Raw genomic sequence first — 9,106 nt, forward strand, 5'->3', positions numbered from 1 at the left:
GATGAGGATCTAGTTTCATTCTTCTACATATGGCTTGCCAATTATCCCTACACCATTGGTTGGAGAAGGTGTCCTCTCAGATAAACCAACCCCTTCCTCCACCTGGTGGTCTTTCTCTACCTGCTCTGGTTTCCAAAGACAAAGAACACAATCTCTTAGGAGCTCTATAGCCCCACCCACAGCCTGATCCTCTCTATTCAACTGCAGCTGATGCACTCTTGAAAACACCACCTCCTGGCTAGAGGCCAAGGAACACAAAACCAGTGCACTAAACAAAAATAAAACTAAGGACCCTCACAGAATCCACTTCACTCCTCTGCTATCTTCACTGGTGCAGATGCTAGTATCCATGGTTGAAAGACCTGAAGATGCATCACATCACAGAACTATTTGCAGACACTCCCCAGTACCGGCCTGGAGCTGTGGCCATGGCACTGGGCCTAGCTACAATACTGGGTGGCCCAGGACACATTGACCACGTAAGGGACCAGCAGCCATGTCAGGTAATCTTTGAGGTACTGGCAGGTCTCCATGCTTGTAGTGTACCCTGCATTGCCCCAGAGGATGATACCAGCTGCGCCCAGGGCTGCACTCTTGCCAATGGTAGAGATGAGGTCCATCTCACTAAGCCCCCTGAGCCTGCAGCTATAGGTGGGCCATGTGAAGACGTAGACTGGGAGTGCATGGTTGGCATGGTGGGTGTGAGCCACATGTAGGGCCTCCTGAACATGGAAGCTCACAAAGTTGTGGCCATGGGCGGAGGAAGCGAGTATCTCATCCAGGTAGACAGACGGGAAGAGGGCCATCCTGTTAGCCCACAGGCAGGCCAGCTGGTCGTTGCAGGCCACCTCAACATCAGGGCTGCGGCCTGTGTAGCTCTCCCATGCACATAATCATGATTGTAGCAGTCAGGAAAGAGGTAGAAGCCCCAGAGGTGCCGGGGCTGCCCTGCCTTGACATAACACAATGTCTCCAGCATGAACTGCTGTGCTGCACACTCAAACTCATATTGTGCCTGTTTGACTTTGCGGTCTGCTGGCAAGTCAGGGTGATGACTGGCCACCAGCTGGTGTGAATGACCAGCGATACACATCTTTGTCCTGCCAGTTACACACCCACACAGGCTGCCAGTCTTCCCAGTCAATAACCACCAGCCCCATAGGCTCTGGTGTCCGAATGTAGTGCTCCACATGATCCTGCAGCATCTACAGCTGTGCCCAGAGGCTGCCATTCTGTGGCACACCACCATGCACAGATCTTCCTACAGAATCGAAGCGTGGATGCAGGCCTAGATGGTTGCAGTAGAAGATGGTGATATTCTGGTTCACAAAACCTTCATTAGGTGAGGACTGCACATCAAAGACATTCAGGTCCAGTGGCACCTTGAGGCGTGGACCACAGTCTTGTGTGGGCATGTCCCATGCCACACAAAGGGGTGGCCTGGGCCTGCCTGCATGCTGGGGGCTGCAGGAACTTCACTTGGTGACTAGACCCAGGAGAGCAAAAACTATCACTGTGGTTCAGCTCTTAGGAGCCCCCATCCCTAAGAGAAGGGGAGAACATGACATCAAGGGACAAAAAACTCTGAACAGTAACCCTGTGTCCCAGATCCTCCCTCTGACATAGTCTACCCAAATAGGAAGGAACCAGAAAAACAATTCTGGTAATATGACAAAACATAGTTCTTTAAAACCCCCAAAAGATCATACCAGCTCACCTGCAATGGATCCAAAACAAAATGAAATCTCTGAATTGCCAGAAAAAAAATTCAAAAGGTCCATCATTAAGCTAATGAAAGAGGCACCAGAGAAAGATGAAGTCCAACTTAAAGAAATCAAAAACATGATACAGGACATTAAAGGAAAAATCTTCAGAGAAATAGATAGCATAAACAAAAAAGTAGTGCAACTTCCAGAAATCAAAGACACACTTAAACAATAGAATTGAATAAGCAGAAGAAAGAACTTCAGAGGTTGAAGACAGGCTTTCAAATTAATCCAACCTATCAAAGAAAAAAAGAAGAATTATTAAAAAAAATAAAGCCTCCAAGAAGTTTGAGACTATGCCCAAACCTAAGAATAATTGGTGTTACCAAGGAAGAGGAGAAATCTAAAAGTCTGGAAAACATATTTGAGAAAACAATTGAGGAAAATTGCCCCAGTGTTTCCAAAGATTTAGCCATCCAAATACAAGAAGGTCAAAGAACACCTGGCAAATTCATTGCAAAAGGTGACATGAAGGAAAGAATGTTAAGAGCTGTGAGGCAAAACTATCAGCTAAGCAAAAATGTATCAGGTTACCAAAAAATCTGCTCACAGCAGATTTCTTAGCAGAAACCCTACAAGCTGAAGGGAATGGGGTTCTATTTTTTTCCTCCTTAAACAAACAATTATCAGTCAAGAATTTTGTATCCAGTGAAACAAAGCTTCAAAAATGAAAGAAAGATACAGTATTTTCCAGACCAACAAATGCTGAGAGAATTTGCCTCTAACAACCAAGCACACACTACTGCTGAAAGGAGCTCTAAATCTTGAAACAAATCCTCTAAATTACACCAAAATAGAACTTCCTTAAAGCACAAATCTCACAGGACCTATGTAACAATAACACAGTGAAAAAGAGGAAACAAGGTATTCAGGCAACAAACAGTACAATGAATAGTATAGTACCTCACATCTCAATGCTAACCTTAAGTGTAAATGGCCTAAATGTTCAACTTTAAAGATACAGAATGCAGAATGGATACAAATTGCACCAACCAAGTTTCTGCTCTCTTCAAGTGACTTACCTAAAACATAAGGACTCACATAAACATAAGGTAAAGGAGTAGAAGAAGATATTCTATGCAAATAGACACCAAAAGTGAGCAGGAGTAGCTATTCTTGTATCACACAAATCAATCTTTAAAGTAACAGCAGTTTAAAAAGACAAAGATAGACATTATGTAATGACAAAAAGGACTAGTCCAACAGGAAAATACCACAATTCTAAATCCATAGCACCTAACACTGGAGCTCCCAAATATATAAAACACTTACTACTAGACCTAAGAAATGAGATAGACAGCAATACAATCATAGTGGGGGACTTCAATACTCCACGGACAGCAGTAGATAGGTCATCAAGACAGAAAGTCAACGAAGAAACAATGGACGTAAACTATACCCAATAACAAATGGACTTAACAGATATTTACAGAACATTCTACCCAATAACTGCAGAGTGTACATTCTATTCATCTGCACATGAAACATTCCCTGGACAGACCATACGATAGAGCACAAAGTGAATCTCAGTACTAAGTTAAGAAAAGTGAAATTTTATCAAGTACTCTCTCAGACCACAGTGAAATAAAATTGGACATCAACTCCAAAAGGAGCCCTCAGAACCATGCAAATGTATGGAAATTAATTAACATGCTCCCGAATGATCTTTGAATCAGTAATGAGATCAAGATGGAAATTTAAAAATTTTTTGAAAAGAATGGCAATAGTGACACAACCTAGGTAAACCTCCGGAATACAGCAAAAGCAGTGCTAAGAGAAAAGTTTATAGCCTTAAATGCCTAAATCAAAAACTCTAAAAGAGCACAAGTAGAAAATCTAAGGTCATACCACATAGAACTGGAGAAGCAAGAACAATCCAAACCCAAACCCAGCAGAGAAAATGAAATAACAGATATCAGAGCAGAATTAAATAAAATTGAAACAAACAAAAATACACAAAAGATGAATAAAACCACAAGCTGGTTCTTTGAAAAGATAAAAAAAGAAATTGATAGATCATTAGCAAGATTAACCAAGAAAAGAAGAGGGAAGATCAAAATAAAATGAAATTGGAGATATTACTACTGATACCATAGAAATATAAAAGATTATTCAAGGCTACTGTGAACACCTTTATGTGCATAAACTAAAAATCTAGAGGAGGCAGAAATAACTTTTTTTTTCTTTTTTTTTTTAATTGTACTTGAGGTTCTGGGGTACATGTGCAGGTCATGCAAGATTGTTGCATAGGTGCATACATAAACAGGTGGTTTGCTACCTCCATTCCCCCTTCATCTATATCTGGCATTTCTCCCCATGTTATCCCTCCCCATCCTCCCCAACCCCCACTGTCCCTCCCCTAACCCCTCCACCAACTGCCTCCAGTGTGTGATGCTCCTCTCCCTGAGTCCACATGTTTCTTTGTTCAACACCTGCCTATGAGTAAGAACATGTGGTGTTTCATTTCCTGTTCTTGTGTCAGTTTGCTGAGAATGATGGTTTCATCCATGTCCCTACAAAGGACAGGAACTCATTTTTGTTTATGGCTGCATAGTATTCCATGGTGCATATGTGCCACATTTTCTTTGTCCAGTCTATTATTGATGGGCATTTGGGTTGGTTCCAAGTCTTTGCTATTGTACACAGTGCCGCAATGAACATTCGTGTGCATGTGTCTTTATAATAGAATGATTTATAATCCTTTGGGTATATACCTAGTCATGGGATTGCTGGGTCAAATGGAATTTCTATTTCTAGATCCTTGAGGAATCACCACAATGTCTCACACAATGATTTGAACTAATTTACACTCCCACCAAAAGTGTAAAAGTGTTCCTATTTCTCCACATCCTCTCCAGCGTCTGTTGTCTCCAGATTTTTAATGATCACTGTTCTAACTGGAGTGAGATGATACCTCAATGTGGTTTTGATTTGTGTTTCTCTAATGACCAGTGATGATATGCATTTTTCATGTGTTTGTTGGCCTCATATATGTCTTCTTTTGAGAAGTGTCTTTTCATATCCTTTGCCCAGTTTTGAATGGGTTTTTTAGTTTTTTTCTTGTAAATCTATTTTAGTTCTTTGTAGATTCTGGATATTAGCCCTTTGTCAGATGGGTAGATTACATTTTTTTTTCCCATTCTGTTGGTTGCTGGTTCATTCTAATGATTGTTTCTTTTGCTGTACAGAAGCTCTGAAGCTAATGAGATCCCATTTATCTATCTTGGCTTTTGTTGCCAATGCTTTTGGTGTTTTAGTCATTAAGTCCTTGTCTATGCCTATGTCCTAAATGGTTTTGCCTAGGTTTTCTTCTAGTGTTTTTATGGTGTTAGGTTTTATGTTTAAATCTTTGATCCATCCGGAGTTAATTTTAGTGTAAGGTCACAGGAAGGGGTCCGGTTTCTGCTTTCTGCACATAGCTAGCCAGTTTTCCCAACATCATTTATTAAACATGGAGTCCTTTCCCCATTGCTTGTTTTTGTGAGGTTTGCCAAAGATCAGATGGTTGTAGATGTGTGGTGTTGCCTCCAAGGCCTCTGTTTTGTTTCATTGGTCTATGTTCCTGTTTTGGTACCAGTACTATGCTGTTTTGATTACTGTAGCCTTGTATAGTTTGAAGTCTGGCAGTGTGATTCCTCTAGTTTTGTTCTTTTTGCTTAGGATTGTCTTGGCTATGGGGATTCTCTTTTGGTTCTATATGAAATTTAAAGTGTTTTTTTTTTTCCAGTCTGTGAAGAGGATCATTGGTAGCTTGATGGGGTTAGCATTGAATCTATAAATTTCTTTGAGCAGTATAGCCATTTTCACAATATTGATTCTTCCTAACCATGAGCATGGGATGTTTTCCCATCTCTTTGTGTCCTCTTTTATTTTGTTGAGCAGTGGTTTGTAGTTCTCCTTGAAGAGGTCCTTTACATCCTTTGTTAGTTGTATTCCTAGGTGTTTTATTCTCTTTGTAGCAATTGTGAATGGGAGTTTGCTCTTGATTTGGCTCTCTATTGGTGTATAGGAATGCATGTGTATAGGATTTGGTGTATAGGATTTGGCTCTCTGTTGGTGTATTTGTCTGTTATTGGTGTATAGGAATGCTTGTGATTTCTGCATATTCATTTTGTATCCTGAGACTTTGCTGAAGTTGCTTATCAGTTTAAGGAGATTTTGGGCTGAGACAATGGGGCCTTCTAAATATACAATCATGCTGTCTACAAATATAAACAATTTGACTTCCTCCTTTTGTAATTGAAAACGCTTTATTTCTTTTTCTTGCCTGATTGCTTTGGCTAGAACTTCCAATACTATATTGAATAGTAGTGGTGAGAGAGGGCATCCTTGTCTAGGGCCTGATATCAAAGGAAATGCTTCCAGCTTTTGCCCATTCAGTATGATATTGGCTGTGGGGTTATCATAAATAGCTTTTATTATTTTATGATACCTTCCACTGATAGCTAGTTTATTGAGAGTTTTTAGCATGAAGGGCTGTTGGATTTTGTTGAAGGCCTTTTCTGCATCTGTTGAGATAATCATATGGTTTTTGTTTTTGATTCTGTTTATGTGATGGATTACATTTATGGACTTGCATATATTGAACCAGCCTTGCATCCCCAAGATGAATCCTACTTGATTATTATATTATCCCCAAGATGAAAAAGCTTTTTGATGTGCTGTTGCAAACAGTTTGCCAGTATTTTATTAAAGATTTTTGCATCGATGTTCATCATGGATATTAGCCTGAAGTTTTCTTTTTTTTGTTGAGCCTCTCCCTGGTTTTGGTATCAGGATGATATTGGTTTCATAAAATGATTTGGGAAGGATTTCCTCTTTTTGTATTGTTTGGAATAATTACAGAAGGAGTGTAACCAGCTCCTCTTTGTATTTCTGGTAGAATTTGGCTGTGAACATGTCTGGACCTGGACTTTTTTTGGTTGGTAGGCTATTAATTGCTGTCTCGACTTCAGCCCTTGTTATTGGTTTTTTTGAGGTTTCAACTTCTTCCTGGTGTAGTCTTGGTAGAGTGCAAGTGTCTAGGAATTTATCCATTACTTCCAGATTTACTGGTTTTTGTGCATCAGAGAGTTGTTTGTAGTAATCTGTGATGGCAGTTTGTATTTCTGTGGAACCGGTGGTGATATACCCTTTATCATTTTTTATTGCATCCATTTGATTCTTCTCTCTTTTCTTCTTTATTAGTCTGGCTAGCAGTCTGTCTATTTTGTTGATCTTTTCAAAAAACGAGCGTCTGGATTTACTGATTTTTTTTAAAGGGTTTTTTCTGTCTCTATCTCCTTCGTTTTGGCTCTGATCTTAGGTATTTCTTACCTTCTGCTAGCTTTTGAGATTTTTGATCTTGCTCCTCCAGCTCTTTCAATTTTGATGATAGGGAGGTGATTTTAGATCTTTTCTTGTTTCTAGTGTGGGCATTTATTGCTATAAATTTCCCTCTTGACACTGCTTTAAAGATGTCCCAAAGATTCTGGTAAGTTGTGTCTTCACTCTGACTGGTTTTGAAGAACATCATTATTTCTGTCTTTATTTCATTGTTTATCTAATCGACACTCAGAAGCAATTTGTTTATTTTCCAAGTAGTTGTGCAGATTTGAGTGAATTTCTTAATCCTGAATTCTAATCTGATTGCACTGTGGTTTGAGAGACTGTTTGTTATGATTTCCATTGTTTTGCATTTGCTGGGGAGTGATTTGCTTCCAATTATGTGATCAGTTTTAGAGTAAGTGTGGTGTGCTGCTGAGAAGAATGTATATTCTGTGTATTTGGGGTGGAGCATTCTGTATATGTCTCTTAGGTCCACTTAGTCCAGCTCTGCATTCAAGTCCTGGATGACATTGTTAATGTTCTGTCTCATTGATCTGTCTAATATTGACAGTGGAGTGTTGAAGTCTCCCACTATTATTGTGTGGGAGTCTAACCTCCTTTTAGGTCATTAAGAACTTGCTTTATGTATCTGGGTGCTCCTGTGTTGGGTGCGTATTTATTTAGGATAGTTAGCTCTTCTTGTTGCATTGACCCTTTTACCATTATGTAATACCCTTCTTTGTCTCTTTAGATCTTTGCTGGTTTGAAGTCAATTTCATCGGAGACTAGGATTGCAACTCCTGCTTTTTTGTGTTTTCCATTTGCTTGGTAAATCTTCTTCTATTCCTTTATTTTGAGTCTATGTGTGTCTTTGCACATCAGACGGGTTTCCTGAAACAGCACACTGATAGGCCTTGACTTTTTATCCAGTTTGCCAGTCTGTGTCTTTTGATTGGGGCATTTAGGCCATTTATATTCAGTTATGTGTGAATTTGATCTTGCCATTTTGTGACTGGCTGGTTTTCTTGTCCATTAGTTGACTCACTTTCTTCATTGCATTTTTGGTTTTTGCCATTTGGCATACTTTTGCAGTGGCTGGTACTTATTCCTTTCTATGTTTAGTGTTTCTTTCAGGACCTCTTGTAAGGCAGGTCTGGTGGTGACAAAATCTCTCAGTAATTGCTTGTCCGTAAAGGATTTTATTTCTCCTTCACTTATGAAGCTTAGTTTGGCTGGATATGAGATTCTGGGTTGAAAGTTCTTTCCTTTAAGGATGTTGAATATTTACCCCTACTCTCTTCTGGCTTGTAGGGTTTCTGCTGAGAGATCTGCTGTGAGTCTGATGGGCTTCCCTTTGTGGATGACCTGACCTTACTCTCTGGCTGCCCTTAGCATTTTTTCCCTTCATTTCAACCCTGGTGAATCTGACAGTTATAAGCCTTGGGGTTGTTCTTCTTGAGGAATATCTTTTTGGAGTCCTCTTATTTCCTGGATTTGAATGTTTTACTGCCTTGCTAGGCTGGGGAAGTTCTCCTGGAAAATATCCTGGAGCATTTTTTCCAGCTTGGTTTCATTCTCCCCGTCATATTCAGGTACAACAATCAAGCGTAGATTAGGTCTTTTCACATAATCCCATATTTCTTGGAGGCTTTGTTCATTTCTTTTCACTATTCTTTCTCTTGTCTTGCCTTCTCTTTTTATTTTATTGAGTTGATCTTCAATCTCTGATGTCCTTTCTTCTGCTTGATTGATTGGGCTATTAAAGCTTGTATTTGCTTCACATAGTTCTCGTGCTGTGTTTTTTAGCTCCATGAAGTCGTTTATCTTCTTCTCTAAGCGGTTATTCTAGTTAGCATTTCATCTGACCTTTTTTCAAGGTTTTTAGTTTCTTTGCATTGGGTTAGAACATGTTTCTTTAGCTTAGAAAAGTTTGTCATTACCCACCTTCTGAAGCTTGCTTCTGTCAATTTGTTGCACTCTTTCTTGGTCATGTTGTGTTCCTGTGTTGGTGAGGAGTTGTGATTTCTTGAAGG

At 39.7% G+C, this 9,106-nt stretch overlaps 1 pseudogene; it reads right to left on the reverse strand.

The window, feature by feature from the left end:
- Positions 1 to 386: 386 nt before the first annotated feature.
- Positions 387 to 8,885, reverse strand: LOC105713248 (hyaluronidase-2-like; annotated as a pseudogene).
- Positions 8,886 to 9,106: the final 221 nt, after the last annotated feature.

The sequence above is a fragment of the Aotus nancymaae genome, unplaced genomic scaffold, assembly GCF_030222135.1.
Source record: "Aotus nancymaae isolate 86718 unplaced genomic scaffold, 86718_ANA_hifiasm-v0.15.2.pri h1tg000057l, whole genome shotgun sequence".
In the NCBI taxonomy this organism is placed as follows: Eukaryota; Metazoa; Chordata; class Mammalia; order Primates; family Aotidae; genus Aotus; species Aotus nancymaae.